The 18,775-nt window shown below is 43.6% G+C and overlaps 1 protein-coding gene across 1 annotated transcript in view; it reads right to left on the reverse strand.

The window, feature by feature from the left end:
* Positions 1–18,775, reverse strand: part of PKHD1 (PKHD1 ciliary IPT domain containing fibrocystin/polyductin) — a 918,515-nt gene that overhangs the window by 484,434 nt on the left and 415,306 nt on the right. The window lies entirely within an intron of this gene.

An 18,775-nucleotide genomic window follows, 5' to 3' on the forward strand; every position in this document is an offset into this window, starting at 1 on the left:
CTTGTGCCCGTCACCTTCCTTGGTATAAACAGATCCTCAGCGAGATATTTGTATTGTCCCCTTATATACTTATACATGGTTATTAGATCGCCCCTCAGTCGTCTTTTTTCTAGACTAAATAATCCTAATCTATCTGGGTATTGTAGATCTCCCATCCCCTTTATTAATTTTGTTGCCCTCCTTTGTACTCTCTCTAGTTCCATTATATCCTTCCTGAGCACCGGTGCCCAAAACTGGACACAGTACTCCATGTGCGGTCTAACCAGGGATTTGTACAGAGGCAGTATAATGCTCTCATCATGTGTATCCAGACCTCATTAGTGGCTCAGCTTTCTCCAAAGACCAACTTCCCTCTCCTTCACGAGACACAATGGTGGTTCCCTGTTTTACCAATAGTTCCGAATAATTGAGACCCATGATAACAGTTGTGATACCTCTGTTATGTAGCTATCTCCCCCCTCTAAATGATACTTAGCATTCACGTAAATGTCTCAAGTGTTAATGTTTCGTCTTTAAACAATGAATAAAAGAATCCAAATCATAAAAACATTTAAAAAAAAAACCAAACTTTGAAATTCTTTTACCTTGCCAAAAAAGCGTCGGCTCGGATGACAGATTATATTAAGAGGATACGTTCGTATATAAATTTACAAGCCCCATTATGAAAACAAGGCAGGCAGAAAGACAAAATGTATCCGCACTAATTCCCCAAACATACACTCCACGCACTTCACTTTGAATAAATAGACACGGCCGAGGCTTTACATAGGAGCAGATCCTTCCAGCTCCAGAGGACTTGACCCCGTCTCTAAAAAGCCAAAACCAAACATGCCTCCAGCGTTTAGCACTGACCCTTAAATTGTTTGCTACAGCTCTGTGAGAAATCTTGCAATGTCCTACAAGCAACCTCAGATAATTTTATAAAAAAAAAAAATCAATCAACTATTGTTATCATGGAGAAAAACAAGCAGGAATAATGCCGTACAGAAACACGCGCTGACTTCTAATCCTGAAAAGTAAAGCTTTATTATATCGGCAGCTTTAAATTGTACATTCTCGCTTCATGCGAAGAGGAATAGATGTGGTCAATAAGAATTGTTTTTAGTTTTTTTTAGCCACCAATAATACATTATGCATAGATTGAAAACGGTTTTCTTTGTCAAATGAGCGGTGCCGCGGGGCTTTGGCGGGGGATTTGAATTCTGCGCAGCTCATTGGCTCACACGACGAATGAATTTAGTTCCGAAACGCGCGTCGGGGTGTATGCGTCATTAGGACCTGGTGGCACCTTAAGGTAAAGATCTCCATTACTAATTTTGACGCTATTCACAATGCACTCACTTTAAGTACTACATGGAGGTTTGGTTGCTTATTTTGTGATACTGTTGCATTTTGGTTTTTTTGATAAGGATTTTTTCTTCTTCCTTTTTTATACCAATGAATGAGACTCAATATTTGAACTATTGTTTTTTAATCAATTTTTAATTAAGTTTTTCACCTAAATTGTGGAGATTTATAATATCCTTATTAGGAGGTTATTCATTTCCTTCCTAAGGGTCCACCATTCACTACATTTCTTTTTAATATTATTATCTACTATATAATTGTCTAAGGGTCACTTCCATCTTTCTGTCCTTCTGTCTGTCCTTCTGTCTGTCACGGCTATTCATTGGTCGTGGCCTCTGTCTGTCATGGAATCCAAGTCGTGGCAAAACGCCCACGACCATTGTCACGACCAATCAACGACGGGCGCAGTCCAGCGGCAACATGGCCGGTCCTTCCTCCCCGCAGTCAGTGCCCCTTCCGTACTTCCCTCCAGTCAGCGCTCACACAGGGTTAATGGCAGCATTAACTGACCGTGCTATGCCGTGGTGTAACGCACTCTGTTAATGCTGCTATTAACCCTGTGTGACCAACGTTTTACTATTGATGCTGCCTATGCGGCATCAATAGTAAAAAGATCTAATGTTAAAAATAGTTTAAAAAAAAATCGTTATATACTCACTGTCCGTCGGCCCCTCGGATCCACAACAGGCCTTTCCCGCTCGCGACACTCCGGTAACCGGTCCATGCTGCGATCTCGAGAGATGATGACGTAGCGCTCTCACGAGACCGCTACATCATCATCTCACGAGACCGCAATGCACTCTTGAGACCGGAGCGCGTGAGGACTCAGCGTCGGTAACCACTTCGCTTGGATCCGGGTGCTCCGGAAGGTGAGTATATAACTATTTTTTATTTTAATTCTTTTTTTAACAGGGATATGATGCCCACATTGCTACAGTATATACTATGTGGGCTGGGCAACGTGGCTGGGCAATATACTACGTGGCTGGGCAATATACTACGTGGCTGGGCAATATACTACGTGGCTGGGCAATATACTACGTGACTGGGCAATATACTACGTGGACGGGCAATATACTACATACTACATGACTGGGCAATATACTACGTTACTGGGCAATATACTGCGTGACTGGGCAATATACTACGCGGCTGGGCAATATACTACGTGGCTGGGCAATATACTACGTCACTGGGCAATATACTACGTGGCTGGGCAATATACTACGTCACTGGGCAATATACTACGTTACTGGGCAACATACTACGTTACTGGGCAACATACTACGTTACTGGGCAATATACTACGTCACTGGGCAATATACTATGTTACTGGGCAATATACTACGTTACTGGGCAACATACTACGTTACTGGGCAATATACTACGTGGCTGGGCAATATACTACGTGACTGGGCAATATACTACGTGGCTGGGCAATATACTACGTAACTCGGCAATATACTACGTGGCTGGGCAATATACTACATGGCTGGGCAATATACTACGTGGCTGGGCAATATACTACATGGCTGGGCAATATAGTACGTCACTGGGCAATATACTACGTTACTGGGCAATATACTACGTGGCTGGGCAATATACTACATTACTGGGCAATATACTACGTGGCTGGGAAATATACTACGTCACTGGGCAATATACTACGCGGCTGGGCAATATACTACGTGGCTGGGCAATATACTACGTGGCCGGGAAATATACTATGTCACTGGGCAATATACTACGTGGCTGGGCAATATACTACGTAACTCGGCAATATACTGCGTGGCTGGGCAATATACTACGTGGCTGGGCAATATACTATGTCACTGGGCAATATACTACGTTACTGGGCAATATACTACGTTACTGGGCAATATACTACGTGGCTGGGCAATATACTACGTCACTGGGCAATATACTACGCGGCTGGGCAATATACTACGTGGCTGGGCAATATACTATGTGGCCGGGCAATATACTACGTGGCTGGGCAATATACTACATGACTGGTCAATATACTACATGGCTGGGCAATATACTACGTCACTGGGCAATATTCTACGTTACTGGGCAATATACTACGTGACTGGGCAATATACTACGTGGACATGCATATTCTAGAATACCCGATGCGTTAGAATCGGGCCACCATCTAGTTTTTTATATAATTTCTGTATAAAGTGTCCTGATACGTGCACACGATTCATTTTAAGTATTACTGTTGATATTAAATAACGATATATATCTTGAACTATATTATCTTGTCTGGACTTTCATGGTTTTATCTAGAGTTCTGATGGTTGGTTTCTCTCTGTATCTGAGTGGTTTCCACTTTTTTGGTTTAACACCGGGGATAGTTTATTTATTTATATTGTTACTTTTTATTACATAATTCAATTTTTTCAATCATCCGCTATATCAATCCCTGAGGCTGAGGTGTTATCATACTGCTCTTATGTACAAGACTCTAACTACTATAATACTGCCCCTATGTACAAGAATATAACTACTATAATACTGCCGCTATGTACAAGAATATAACTGCTATAATACTGCCCCTATGTACAAGAATATAACTACTATAATACTGCTCCTATGTACAAGGATATAACTACTATAATACTGCTCCTATGTATAAGAATATAACTACTATAATACTGCTCCATATATTCAAGAATATAACTACTATAATACTGCCCCTATGTACAAGAATATAACTGCTATAATACTGCTCCTATGTGCAAGAATATAACTACCATAATACTGCTCCTATGTACAAGAATATAACTACTATAATACTGCCCCTATGTACAGGAATATAACTACTATAATACTGCTCCTATGTACAAGAATATAACTACTATAATACTGCCCCTATGTACAAGAATATAACTGCTATAATACTGCTCCTATGTGCAAGAATATAACTACCATAATACTGCTCCTATGTACAAGAATATAACTACTATAATACTGCTCCATATATACAAGAATATAACTACTATAATACTGCTCCTATGTACAAGAATATAACTGCTATAATACTGCTCCTATGTACAAGAATATAACTACTATAATACTGCTCCTATGTACAAGAATATAACTACTATAATACTGCTCCTATGTACAAGAATATAACTACTATAATACTGCCCCTATGTACAAGAATATAACTACTATAATACTGCTCCCTATGTACAAGAATATAACTGCTATAATACTGCTCCTATGTACAAGAATATAACTGCTATAATACTGCTCCTATGTACAAGAATATATCTACGATAATACTGCTCCTATGTACAAGAATATAACTACTATAATACTGCTCCATATATACAAGAATATAACTGCTATATTACTGCCCCTATGTACAAGAATATACAGTTAGGGGCAGAAATATTTGGACAGTGACACAAGTTTTGTTATTTTAGCTGTTTACAAAAACATGTTCAGAAATACAATTATATATATAATATGGGCTGAAAGTGGACACTCCCAGCTGCAATATGATAGTTTCCACATCCAAATCGGAGAAAGGGTTTAGGAATCATAGCTCTGTAATGCATAGCGTCCTCTTTTTCAAGGGACCAAAAGTAATTGGACAATGGACTCTAAGGGCTGCAATTAACTCTGAAGGCGTCTCCCTCGTTAACCTGTAATCAATGAAGTAGTTAAAAGGTCAGGGGTGGATTCCAGGTGTGTGGTTTTGCATTTGGAAGCTGTTGCTGTGAGCAGACAACATGCGGTCAAAGGAACTCTCAATTGAGGTGAAGCAGAAGATCCTGAGGCTGAAAAAAAAGAAAAAATCCATCAGAGAGATAGCAGACATGCTTGGAGTAGCAAAATCAACAGTTGGGTACATTCTGAGAAAAAAGGAATTGACTGGTGAGCTTGGGAACTCAAAAAGGCCTGGGCGTCCACGGATGACAACAGTGGTGGATGATCGCCGCATACTTAATTTGGTGAAGAAGAACCCGTTCACAACATCAACTGAAGTCCAGAACACTCTCAGTGAAGTAGGTGTATCTGTCTCTAAGTCAACAGTAAAGAGAAGACTCCATGACAGTAAATACAAAGGGTTCACATCTAGATGCAAACCATTCATCAATACCAAAAATAGACAGAAAAACACCTCAAGAAGCCAGCTCAGTTCTGGAAAAGTATTCTGTGGACAGATGAGACAAAGATCAACCTGTACCAGAATGATGGGAAGAAAAAAGTTTGGAGAAGAAAGGGAACGGCACATGATCCAAGGCACACCACATCCTCTGTAAAACATGGTGGAGGCAACGTGATGGCATGGGCATGCATGGCTTTCAATGGCACTGGGTCACTTGTGTTTATTGATGACATAAGAGCAGACAAGAGTAGCCGGATGAATTCTGAAGTGTACCGGGATATACTTTCAGCCCAGATTCAGCCAAATGCTGCAAAGTTGATTGGACGGCGCTTCATAGTACAGATGGACAATGACCCCAAGCATACAGCCGAAGCTACCCAGGAATTCATGAGTGCCAAAAAGTGGAACATTCTGCAATGGCCAAGTCAATCTCCAGATCTAAACCCAATTGAGCATGCATTTCACTTGCTCAAATCCAGACTTAAGACGGAAAGACCCACAAACAAGCAAGACCTGAAGGCTGCGGCTGTAAAGGCCTGGCAAAGCATTAAGAAGGAGGAAACCCAGCGTTTGGTGATGTCCATGGGTTCCAGACTTAAGGCAGTGATTGCCTCCAAAGGATTTGCAACAAAATATTGAAAATAAAAATATTTTGTTTGGGTTATGTTTATTTGTCCAATTACTTTTGACCTCCTAAAATGTGGAGTGTTTGTAAAGAAATGTGTACAATTCCTACATTTTCTATCAGATATTTTTGTTCAACCCTTCAAATTAAACGTTACAATCTGCACTTGAATTCTGTTGTAGAGGTTTCATTTCAAATCCAATGTGGTGGCATGCAGAGCCCAACTCGCGAAAATTGTGTCACTGTCCAAATATTTCTGGCCCTAACTGTAACTACTATAATACTGCTCCCTATGTACAAGAATATAACTGCTATAATACTGCTCCTATGTACAAGAATATAACTACTATAATACTGCCGCTATGTACAAGAATATAACTACTATAATACTGTTCCTATGTACAAGAATATAACTGCTATAATACTGCCCCTATGTACAAGAATATAACTACTATAATACTGCTCCTATGTATAAGAATATAACTACTATAATACTGCTCCTGTGTACAAGAATATAACTGCTATAATACTGCCCCTATGTACAAGAATATAACTACTATAATACTGCTACTATCTATAAGAATATAACTGCTATAATACTGTCCCTATGTACAGGAATATAACTACTATAATACTGCTCCTATGTACAAGAATAAAACTACTATAATACTGCCCCTATGTACAAGAATATAACTACTATAATACGGCTCCTATGTACAAGAATATAACTACTATAATACTGCTCCCTATGTACAAGAATATAACTACTATAATACTTCTCCTATGTACAAGAATATAACTACTATAATACTGCCCCTATGTACAGGAATATAACTACTATAATACTGCCCCTATCTATAAGAATATAACTACTATAACGCTGCCCCCTATGTACAAGAATATAACTACTATAATACTGCCCCTATCTATAAGAATATAACTGCTATAATACTGTCCCTATGTACAAGAATATAACTACTATAATAGAGTTGAGCGACCTTGACCTTTTTAGAGTCGAGCCGGGTTTCGCGAAACCCGACTATCTCAAAAGTCGGGTCGAGTGAAATCGGCCGATTATGACGTAAAGTCGGGATCGACCGAAACACGAAACCCAATGCAAGTCAATGGGGCAGCATAGTCGGCAGTGAGTGGGGGCCAGGAAAACACCTAGAGTGCCCATTTTAATGTCAAAACCATCCATTCTTCTTAATGAAGCTTGTCAAGCGTAATTTACCTTATAATAATTGGAAGGCATTTGAAATTGGGGGTCATTTGGCTAAAGTTGTGGGGGGTAGGGCTGGTTCAAGTAATTAGTGGGCCCAGGAAATCTGGACCACGTCACGGCAGTGGAGCAGGGAGAGGTAAGTATTTCAACTTTGCAAGTGCTGTGATCCTGAGCAAGCAGGGGGGGCCCACTTGTTGGCATTGGCACTGGCACAGGGCCCCTCAAAGTACAGCGGTCTGTTTGCACGGTGGGGGCGCCTCCCACCGGCAGCAACACTTTTGCGTACTATGAGAGGCCCTGTGCCAGTGACGTCGCCAATTAGTATTCCTCCCCCCACCTGATGAAGGAACCTGCACTTTCATCTGCACCTTCCTCTTTGTCCCCGTGTAAGGTGGTATGGTATGCGGGAAGAGCAACCTGACTTTCAGCAGGGTCACAATGTTGTTGTGTAGCATGCACGGGGAATGTTGCGTTATGGGTCAATGTACCAGCAGACTCATCTATCACTGGCTGGGCAATGGGCACGATGAAGTGGAAACACAGATATAGGCCCAAAGAATAAAGTGGGCTAAATGCAGTTCAAAATTGGTAACACAGGAATAACCAGGGGGCATTGCAGTGGAGGACAACTGGAATGAGAGGCTGACACAGAGAGTAGGGCCAAATCAGTAAGTAGTCGAAATGCAGTTCAAAATTGGCAACCGTAGTAAACAGGCGGCACAGCTTTGTTCAGTGGAGGAGAACAGCAAGGAGTGGCAGACACCGATAGTAGGCCCCAACCCAACTAGTAGGCCAAATGCAGTCTAACATTAACAACTACTTAACGAGAGCCTGAAAATGGAATTTCAGGACAGGAAACCAGGAGAACAGCAAGGAGTGGCAGACACCGATAGTAGGCCCCAAACCAACTAGTACGCCAAATGCAGTTGTTCCATTTAACCACAATTTAATGAGAGCCTGAAGATAGAAGCTCAGGAAAGGCAACCTGGGGAACACCTTGGAGTGTAACACACCATCTCTCTCCACCCCATACCCATTTTGTAGGCCTAATGCAGTGTACTTTTCTACAACTACTAAACGAGAGTCGGAAGACCGAAGCAATGGCAAGGAAACCTGGGGAACACCTTGGAGTGTAACACACCATCTCTCTCCACCCCATACCCAATTTGTAGGCCTAATGCAGTGTAGTTTCCAAGAACTACTAAACGAGAGCAGGAAGATCGAAGCTCAGGAAAGGCAACCTGGGGAACACCTTGGAGTGTAACAAACCCTCTCTCTACACCCCATACCCAATTTGTAGGCCTAATGCAGCGTAGTTTCCGACAACTACTAAACGAGAGCATGAAGATCGAAGCTCAGGAAAGGCAACCTGGGGAACACCTTGGAGTGTAACACACCCTCTCTCTACACCCCATACCCAATTTGAAGGCCTAATGCAGTGTAGTTTCCAAGAACTACTAAACGAGAGCCGGAAGATCGAAGCTCAGGAAAGGCAACCTGGGGAACACCTTGGAGTGTAACAAACCCTCTCTCTACACCCCATACCCAATTTGTAGGCCTAATGCAGCGTAGTTTCCGACAACTACTAAACGAGAGCATGAAGATCGAAGCTCAGGAAAGGCAACCTGGGGAACACCTTGGAGTGTAACACACCCTCTCTCTACACCCCATACCCAATTTGAAGGCCTAATGCAGTGTAGTTTCCAAGAACTACTAAACGAGAGCCGGAAGATCGAAGCTCAGGAAAGGCAACCTGGGGAACACCTTGGAGTGGAACACACCATCTCTCTACACCCCATACCCAATTTGAAGGCCTAATGCAGCGTATTTTCCAACAACTACTAAACGAGAGCCGGAAGATCGAAGCTCAGGAAAGGCAACCTGGGGAACACCTTGGAGTGTAACACAACGTCTCTCTACACCACGGAAGGGCTGATTCTTAGGAAGGAAGGCTGTTGGAAATAAGCATTGCGCGTCCGAGGGTGATTATATTCTTATTAGGTATATACTCACCCTCGGACGCGCCCTGCTTCTTTATTTGGAATGAATGTTTATTTGCAATGTGGTGTTGACTTTCTCTATTATTTTGGTAATTAATGATTTTATTATTTTCATTGTTTTGCATCTTCTCGGCAATAATATAAAGAAGACGCGACAGGACAACACTCGGTGGATGCCATATCTGTGTTTTCAATTTAAAAAACCTTTCAGTTAACTACTTGCAGGAGAAAGTAATTGTAGCTGGTGGCCATTTTTAGTACTGTACCAGATTTTTGTTGTATGTGTTTGTTTTTAATGTTAAAATGTCTGCATTTGATATCTCTCCAGTATTTTCTTTTTTGTAAGCAAAATACTTATTTTTATATTTTCTGATGTTGGTTCCAGGGGTACACGGGCAGCAGTGCCCTGGTCAGTGTAGTAGTAGTTGAAAGAATGGACCGCAGACAGGCATCGAAGGCCTAAAATAAAAAAATTGGGCTGGCTGTAGGCAATTTTAAATTGGTTCCAGGGGTACACGGGCAGCAGTGGTGTGGTCAGTGGAGGCCTAGTGGAAGGAGTGACCGCAGACAGGCATCGAAGGCCTAAAATAATAACACATGGCTGTAGGCAATTTTAAATTGGTTCCAGGGGTACACGGGCAGCAGTGGTGTGGTCAGTGGAGGCCTAGTGGAAGGAGTGACCGCAGACAGGCATCGAAGGCCTAAAATAATAACACATGGCTGTAGGCAATTTTAAATTGGTTCCAGGGGTACACGGGCAGCAGTGGTGTGGTCAGTGGAGGCCTAGTGGAAGGAGTGACCGCAGACAGGCATCGAAGGCCTAAAATAATAACACATGGCTGTAGGCAATTTTAAATTGGTTCCAGGGGTACACGGGCAGCAGTGACCTGGTCAGTGTAGTAGTAGTTGAAAGAATGGACCGCAGACAGGCATCGAAGGCCTAAAATAAAAAAATTGGGCTGGCTGTAGGCAATTTTAAATTGGTTCCAGGGGTACACGGGCAGCAGTGGTGTGGTCAGTGGAGGCCTAGTGGAAGGAGTGACCGCAGACAGGCATCGAAGGCCTAAAATAATAACACATGGCTGTAGGCAATTTTAAATTGGTTCCAGGGGTACACGGGCAGCAGTGCCCTGGTCAGTGTAGTAGTAGTTGAAAGAATGGACCGCAGACAGGCATCGAAGGCCTAAAATAATAACACATGGCTGTAGGCAATTTTAAATTGGTTCCAGGGGTACACGGACAGCAGTGGTGTGGTCAGTGGAGGCCTAGTGGAAGGAGTGACCGCAGACAGGCATCGAAGGCCTAAAATAATAACACATGGCTGTAGGCAATTTTAAATTGGTTCTAGGGGTACACGGGCAGCAGTGGTGTGGTCAGTGGAGGCCTAGTGGAAGGAGTGACCACAGACAGGCATCGAAGGCCTAACATAACAAAAATGTCAATACAATGGTATTGTCAGTGGCAGGCATTGAAGGATGTCAGCGCATAGACTAAACATTGGTGGAGCTGTGAGATAATTTTGCAAGTGGTAGAGCACTGTTTGAGCTGGGGTGGGGGGAAACTGTCTTGTGGCCGGCGGTACAGGCCCAGGGCCCCTCATATTACAACGGTGTGTCTGACGTTGGGTGCGCACCACCACCGCCAGAGACACTTTATTGTACTAGGAGGGGCCCAGTGGCAGTGCCGTCGACCAAAAGCGGGCTCACCCACCTCTTCAGACAAACTGCACTCTCACGGGTGCTGTCGCCAAGTGTCGATACCACGGCCCCGTGTGGGGAGTTTGGCCATTTAGTGAGGTGTAAACATGTCGTATGCTGGACAATCAGGTGCTGAAAATTACGAGATTGGAAAAGGCATTCAGAATAGTCCACAGGCAAGACCTTTTCATAGGAAAGCTAGGTGTCAGCCGGGCAAGGTGGGGCAAAAGATTTCGAAATCCAGTTGTGGTTCATTTTAATGAAGGTTAGATCATCTACATTTTGGGTAGCCAGACGAGTCCTTTTTTCTGTTAGTATTGAACCTGCAGCACTGAATACTCTTTCTGATAGGACACTAGCTGCCGGGCAAGCAAGCTCCTGCAATGCATATTCTGCCAATTCTGGCCAGGTGTCTAATTTTGATGCCCAGTAATCAAATGGGAATGACGGTTGAGGGAGAACATCGATAAGGGATGAAAAATAGTTTGTAACCATACTGGACAAATGTTGTCTCCTGTCACTTTGAATTGATGCTGCAGTACCTGTCCTGTCTGCGGTCATAGCAAAATCACTCCACAACCTGGTCAGAAAACCCCTCTGGCCAACGCCACTTCTGATTTCTGCCCCTCTAACTCCTCTGGTCTGCTGGCCCCTGCAGCTCGTGTGAGAACGATCACGGGCGCTGTGTGCAGGGAATGCCAGAAGCAAACGGTCAACAAGAGTTGATTGTTTGGTTGCTAATATTAGTTCCAAGTTCTCATGTGGCATTATATTTTGCAATTTGCCTTTATAGCGAGGATCAAGGAGGCAGGCCAACCAGTAATCGTCATCGTTCATCATTTTAGTTATGCGTGTGTCCCTTTTGAGGATACGTAAGGCATAATCCGCCATGTGGGCCAAAGTTCCAGTTCTCAAATCTGCGGTTGTGCTTGGTTGAGGGGCAGTTTCAGGCAAATCCACGTCACTTGTGTCCCTCAAAAAACCAGAACCCGGCCTTGCCGCGCCACCAATTTCCAGTGGCCCCGGAAAAGCTTCCTCATTAAAAATATAATCATCCCCATCATCTTCCTCGTCCTCCTCCTCCTCTTCGCCCGCTACCTCGTCCTATACACTGCCCTGGCCAGACAATGGCTGACTGTCATCAAGGCTTTCCTCTTCCTCAGCTGCAGACGCCTGATCCTTTATGTGCGTCAAACTTTGCATCAGCAGACGCATTAGGGGGATGCTCATGCTTATTATGGCGTTGTCTGCACTAACCAGCCGTGTGCATTCCTCAAAACACTGAAGGACTTGACACATGTCTTGAATCTTCGACCACTGCACACCTGACAACTCCATGTCTGCCATCCTACTGCCTGCCCGTGTATGTGTATCCTCCCACAAATACATAACAGCCCGCCTCTGTTCACACAGTCTCTGAAGCATGTGCAGTGTTGAGTTCCACCTTGTTGCAACGTCTATGATTAGGCGATGCTGGGGAAGGTTCAAAGAACGCTGATAGGTCTGCATACGGCTGGAGTGTACGGGCGAACGGCGGATATGTGAGCAAAGTCCACGCACTTTGAGGAGCAGGTCGGATAACCCCAGATAACTTTTCAGGAAGCACTGCACCACCAGGTTTAAGGTGTGAGCCAGGCAAGGAATGTGTTTCAGTTGGGAAAGGGAGATGGCAGCCATGAAATTCCTTCCGTTATCACTCACTACCTTGCCTGCCTCAAGATCTACAGTGCCCAGCCACGACTGCGTTTCTTGCTGCAAGAACTCGGACAGAACTTCCGCGGTGTGTCTGTTGTCGCCCAAACACTTCATAGCCAATACAGCCTGCTGACGTTTGCCAGTAGCTGCCCCATAATGGGAGACCTGGTGTGCAACAGTGGCAGCTGCGGATGGAGTGGTTGTGCGACTGCGGTCTGTGGACGAGCTCTCGCTTCTGCAGGAGGACGAAGAGGAGGAGGAGGGGGTGCGAACGGCTACAGCCTATTGTTTCCTAGACCGTGGGCTAGGCAGAACTGTCCCAAACTTGCTGTCCCCTGTGGACCCTGCATCCACCACATTTACCCAGTGTGCCGTGATGGACACGTAACGTCCCTGGCCATGCCTACTGGTCCATGCATCTGTTGTCAGGTGCACCTTTGTGCTCACAGATTGCCTGAGTGCATGGACGATGCGCTCTTTAACATGCTGGTGGAGGGCTGGGATGGTTTTTCTGGAAAAAAAGTGTCGACTGGGTAGCTCGTAGCGTGGTACAGCGTAGTCCATCAGGGCTTTGAAAGCTTCGCTTTCAACTAACCGGTAGGGCATCATCTCTAACGAGATTAGTCTAGCTATGTGTGCGTTCAAACCCTGTGTACGCGGATGCGAGGCTAAGTACTTCCTTTTTCTAACCATAGTCTCATGTAGGGTGAGCTGGACTGGAGAGCTGGAGATCGTGGAACTAGCGGGGGTGCCGGTGGACATGGCAGACTGAGAGACGGTGGGAGATGGTATTGTTGCCACCGGTGCCCTAGATGCAGTGTTTCCTACTACGAAAGTGGTGATTCCCTGACCCTGACGGCTTTGGCCTGGCAAAGAAACCTGCACAGATACTGCAGGTGGTGCGGAAAATGGTGGCCCTACACTGCCGGAAGGGATGTTGCGTTGCTGACTAGCTTAATTGGCCGAGGGTGCTACAACCTTAAGGGACGTTTGGTAGTTAGTCCAGGCTTGCAAATGCATGGTGGTTAAATGTCTATGCATGCAACTTGTATTGAGACTTTTCAGATTCTGTCCTCTGCTTAAGGTAGTTGAACATTTTTGACAGATGACTTTGCGCTGATCAATTGGATGTTGTTTAAAAAAATGCCAGACTGCACTCTTTCTAGCATCGGATACCTTTTCAGGCATTGCAGACTGAGCTTTAACCGGATGGCCACGCTGTCCTCCAACAGGTTTTAGCTTTGCCACGCGTTTTGGGCAAGATACGGGCCCGGCAGATGGAACCTGTTGCGATGTTGATGCCTGCTGCGGCCCCTCCTCCTCCGCTTCAGAACTGCTGCCGCCTGCACCCTGTTCCCCCAATGGCTGCCAATCGGGGTCAAGAACTGGGTCATCTATTACCTCTTCTTGTAGCTCGTGTGCAACTTCGTCCGTGTCACCGTGTCGGTCGGTGGTATAGCGTTCGTGATGGGGCAACATAGTCTCATCAGGGTCTGATTCTTGATCAGCACCCTGCGATGGCAATGTTGTGGTCTGAGTCAAAGGACCAGGATAGTAGTCTGGCTGTGGCTGTGCATCAGTGCACTCCATGTCAGATTCAACTTGTAATGGGCATGGCCTGTTAACTGTTTCACTTTCTAAGCCAGGGACGGTATGTGTAAAGAGCTCCATGGAGTAACCCGTTGTTTCGCCTGCTGCATCCTTCTCTGTTGTTGTTTTTGCTGAAGAGGACAAGGAAGCGACTTGTCCCTGACCGTGAACATCCACTAACGACGCGCTGCTTTGACATTTACCAGTTTCACGAGAGGAGGCAAAAGAGCTAGAGGCTGAGTCAGCAAGATAAGCCAAAACTTGCTCTTGCTGCTCCGGCTTTAAAAGCGGTTTTCCTACTCCCAGAAAAGGGAGCGTTCGAGGCCTTGTGTAGCCAGACGACGAACCTGGCTCCACAGCTCCAGACTTAGGTGCAATATTTTTTTTCCCACGACCAGCTGATGCTCCACCACTACCACTACCCTCATTACCAGCTGACAATGAACGCCCCCGGCCACGACCTCTTCCACCAGACTTCCTCATTGTTTTAAAAACGTTACCAAACGAACGGTATTTGTTGCTGTCACACAACTTACACGGTGAGCTATAACTTCAGTATGATTTAGCTACCCCTTTACAGGTGAGTGAGACCACAACGAAAATCAGGCACAATGTTACACACTCTGTTGTTGGTGGCAACAAATGAGATGCCACACACGCAGGACTGTCACTGAAGCACAAATGTAAATATTAATCTCCCACTGATTTGTGTTTGTTTTTTTTAAAAGGGAGACTTCAGAAAAAAAAAAAATTAAAAAAAAATTATTTTTTACAGAAGAATTTATAGAACAAATAAAATGAAATGATTGTTTCAGGGAGAATTTAGGAAAAAAAAAAAAAAAAAAGGCTTTGTAGGGCCCACTGAGTGAGAGAGGACGCACACAGGAGTCAGGAGTGGCACACAAGCCCAGAGGCCAATATTAATCTCCCACTGATTGATTTAGTGATTTTTTTTGGTAGATTTTGGAACCCAAATCAAGCAAAAAAATTAATAGGCTTTCTATGGCCCACAATTGGGGAGAGAGAGAGAGATGGCACACCCAGGAGTCAAGACTGGCACACAAGCAGAAGGGGCAATATGAATCTCCCACAGATTTTTTTTTTTTTTTTTTTCAGGGAGACTTGAGAGAAAAAAAAATACAAAAAAAATGATTTTTTTCAGGAATAATTTAGAAACCAAAGAAAATAAAATGATTGTTTCAGGGAGAATTTAGAAAACAAATAAAACAAAAAATAGGCTTTCTAGGGCCCACTGAGTGACAGATGACGCACACAGGAGTCAGGAGTGGCACACAAGCCCAGAGGCCAATATTAATCTCCCACTGATTGATTTAGTGATTTTTTTCAGGTACATTTTGGAACCCAAATCAAGCAAAAAAATTAATAGGCTTTCTATGGCCCACTATTTGTGAGAGAGATGGCACGCTCAGGACTGGCACACAAGCCCAGAGGCCAATATTAATCTCCCATTTTTTTTTTTTCCAGGGAAAATTTATAAACCCAATAAAAAAAATAATAATAAATAGGCTTTCTATGGCCAACTATCTGAGAGAGAGAGATGGCACGCTTAGGACTGGCACACAAGCCCAAAGCCCAATAATAATCTCCCACTGATTGATTTAATGATTTTTTCAGGTAGAATTTAGAACCCAAATCAAGCAAAAAAATTAATAGGCTTTCTATGGCCCACTGAGTGAGAGATGGCACACACAGGAGTAAGGAGTGGCACACAAGCCCTGAGGCCAATATTTTTCTCCCACTGATTGATTGATTGATTTTTTCAGGTAGAATTAGGAACCCAAATCAACCCAAAAAATAAATAGGCTTTCTATGGCCCACTATTTGTGAGAGAGATGGCACGCTCAGGACTGGCACACAAGCCCAGAGGCCAATATTAATCTCCCACTTTTTTTTTTTTTCCAGGGAAAATTTATAAACCCAATAAAAAAAATTATAATAAATAGGCTTTCTATGGCCCACTATCTGAGAGAGAGAGAGATGGCACGCTTAGGACTGGCACACAAGCCCAAAGGCCAATACTAATCTCCCACTGATTGATTGATTGATTTTTTCAGGTAGAATTATGAACCCAAATCAACCAAAAAAATAAATAGGCTTTCTATGGCCCACTATTTGTGAGAGAGATGGCACGCTCAGGACTGGCACACAAGCCCAGAGGCCAATATTAATCTCCCACTTTTTTTTTTTTTCCAGGGAAAATTTATAAACCTAATAAAATAATAAAAAAAATAGGCTTTCTATGGCCCACTATCTGAGAGAGAGAGAGTTGGCACGCTTAGGACTGGCACACAAGCCCAAAGGCCAATATTAATCTCCCACTGATTGATTTAATGATTTTTTCAGGTAGAATTTAGAACCCAAATCAAGCAAAAAAATTAATAGGCTTTCTATGGCTCACTGAGTGAGAGATGGCACACACAGGAGTAAGGAGTGGCACACAAGCCCTGAGGCCAATATTTTTCTCCCACTGATTGATGTTGTGATTTTTTCTGGTAGATTTTGGAACCCAAATCAAGCAAAAAAATAAATAGGCTTTCTATGGCCCACTGAGTGAGAGATGACACAGACAGAGATGGCACTCTAGCAGAAATGTCAATCTTAATCTCCCACAAAAAAAAAAAAGGAACTGTCCTTCAATTACTATCTCCCTGCAGTAATCTCAGCCAGGTATGGCAGGCAGCAATAAGGAGTGGACTGATGCACAAATTAAATAAAAAGTGTGGACAAACAAACAAGATACAGTTAGGGCCAGAAATATTTGGACACTGACACAAGTTTTGTTATTTTAGCTGTTTACAAAAACATGTTCAGAAATAAAATTATATATGTAATATGGGCTGAAAGTGCACACTCCCAGCTGCAATATGATAGTTTCCACATCCAAATCGGAGAAAGGGTTTAGGAATCATAGCTCTGTAATGCATAGCGTCCTCTTTTTCAAAGGACCAAAAGTAATTGGACAATGGACTCTAAGGGCTGCAATTAACTCTGAAGGCATCTCCCTCATTAACCTGTAATCAATGAAGTAGTTAAAAGGTCAGGGGTGGATTCCAGGTGTGTGGTTTTGCATTTGGAAGCTGTTGCTGTGAGCAGACAACATGCGGTCAAAGGAACTCTCAATTGAGGTGAAGCAGAACATCCTGAGGCTGAAAAAAAAGAAAAAATCCATCAGAGAGATAGCAGACATGCTTGGAGTAGCAAAATCAACAGTTGGGTACATTCTGAGAAAAAAGGAATTGACTGGTGAGCTTGGGAACTCAAAAAGGCCTGGGCGTCCACGGATGACAACAGTGGTGGATGATCGCCGCATACTTAATTTGGTGAAGAAGAACCCGTTCACAACATCAACTGAAGTCCAGAACACTCTCAGTGAAGTAGGTGTATCTGTCTCTAAGTCAACAGTAAAGAGAAGACTCCATGACAGTAAATACAAAGGGTTCACATCTAGATGCAAACCATTCATCAATACCAAAAATAGACAGGCCAGAGTTAAATTTGCAGAAAAACACCTCAAGAAGCCAGCTCAGTTCTGGAAAAGTATTCTATGGACAGATGAGACAAAGATCAACCTGTACCAGAATGATGGGAAGAAAAAAGTTTGGAGAAGAAAGGGAACGGCACATGATCCAAGGCACACCACATCCTCTGTAAAACATGGTGGAGGCAACGTGATGGCATGGGCATGCATGGTTTTCAATGGCACTGGGTCACTTGTGTTTATTGATGACATAAGAGCAGACAAGAGTAGCCGGATGAATTCTGAAGTGTACCGGGATATACTTTCAGCCCAGATTCAGCCAAATGCTGCAAAGTTGATTGGACGGCGCTTCATAGTACAGATGGACAATGACCCCAAGCATACATCCAAAGCTACCCAGGAGTTCATGAGTGCCAAAAAGTGGAACATTCTGCAATGGCCAAGTCAATCTCCAGATCTAAACCCAATTGAGCATGCATTTCACTTGCTCAAATCCAGACTTAAGACGGAAAGACCCACAAACAAGCAAGACCTGAAGGCTGCGGCTGTAAAGGCCTGGCAAAGCATTAAGAAGGAGGAAACCCAGCGTTTGGTGATGTCCATGGGTTCCAGACTTAAGGCAGTGATTGCCTCCAAAGGATTTGCAACAAAATATTGAAAATAAAAATATTTTGTTTGGGTTATGTTTATTTGTCCAATTACTTTTGACCTCCTAAAATGTGGAGTGTATGTAAAGAAATGTGTACAATTCCTACATTTTCTATCAGATATTTTTGTTCAACCCTTCAAATTAAACGTTACAATCTGCACTTGAATTCTGTTGTAGAGGTTTCATTTCAAATCCAATGTGGTGGCATGCAGAGCCCAACTCGCGAAAATTGTGTCACTGTCCAAATATTTCTGGCCCTAACTGTAGCTGTGCAGAAAGGAAGGAACAAGAGGATTTGTGCTTTGAAAAAAGCAGTTGG

The sequence above is a fragment of the Ranitomeya imitator genome, chromosome 5, assembly GCF_032444005.1.
Source record: "Ranitomeya imitator isolate aRanImi1 chromosome 5, aRanImi1.pri, whole genome shotgun sequence".
NCBI lineage: Eukaryota > Metazoa > Chordata > Amphibia > Anura > Dendrobatidae > Ranitomeya > Ranitomeya imitator.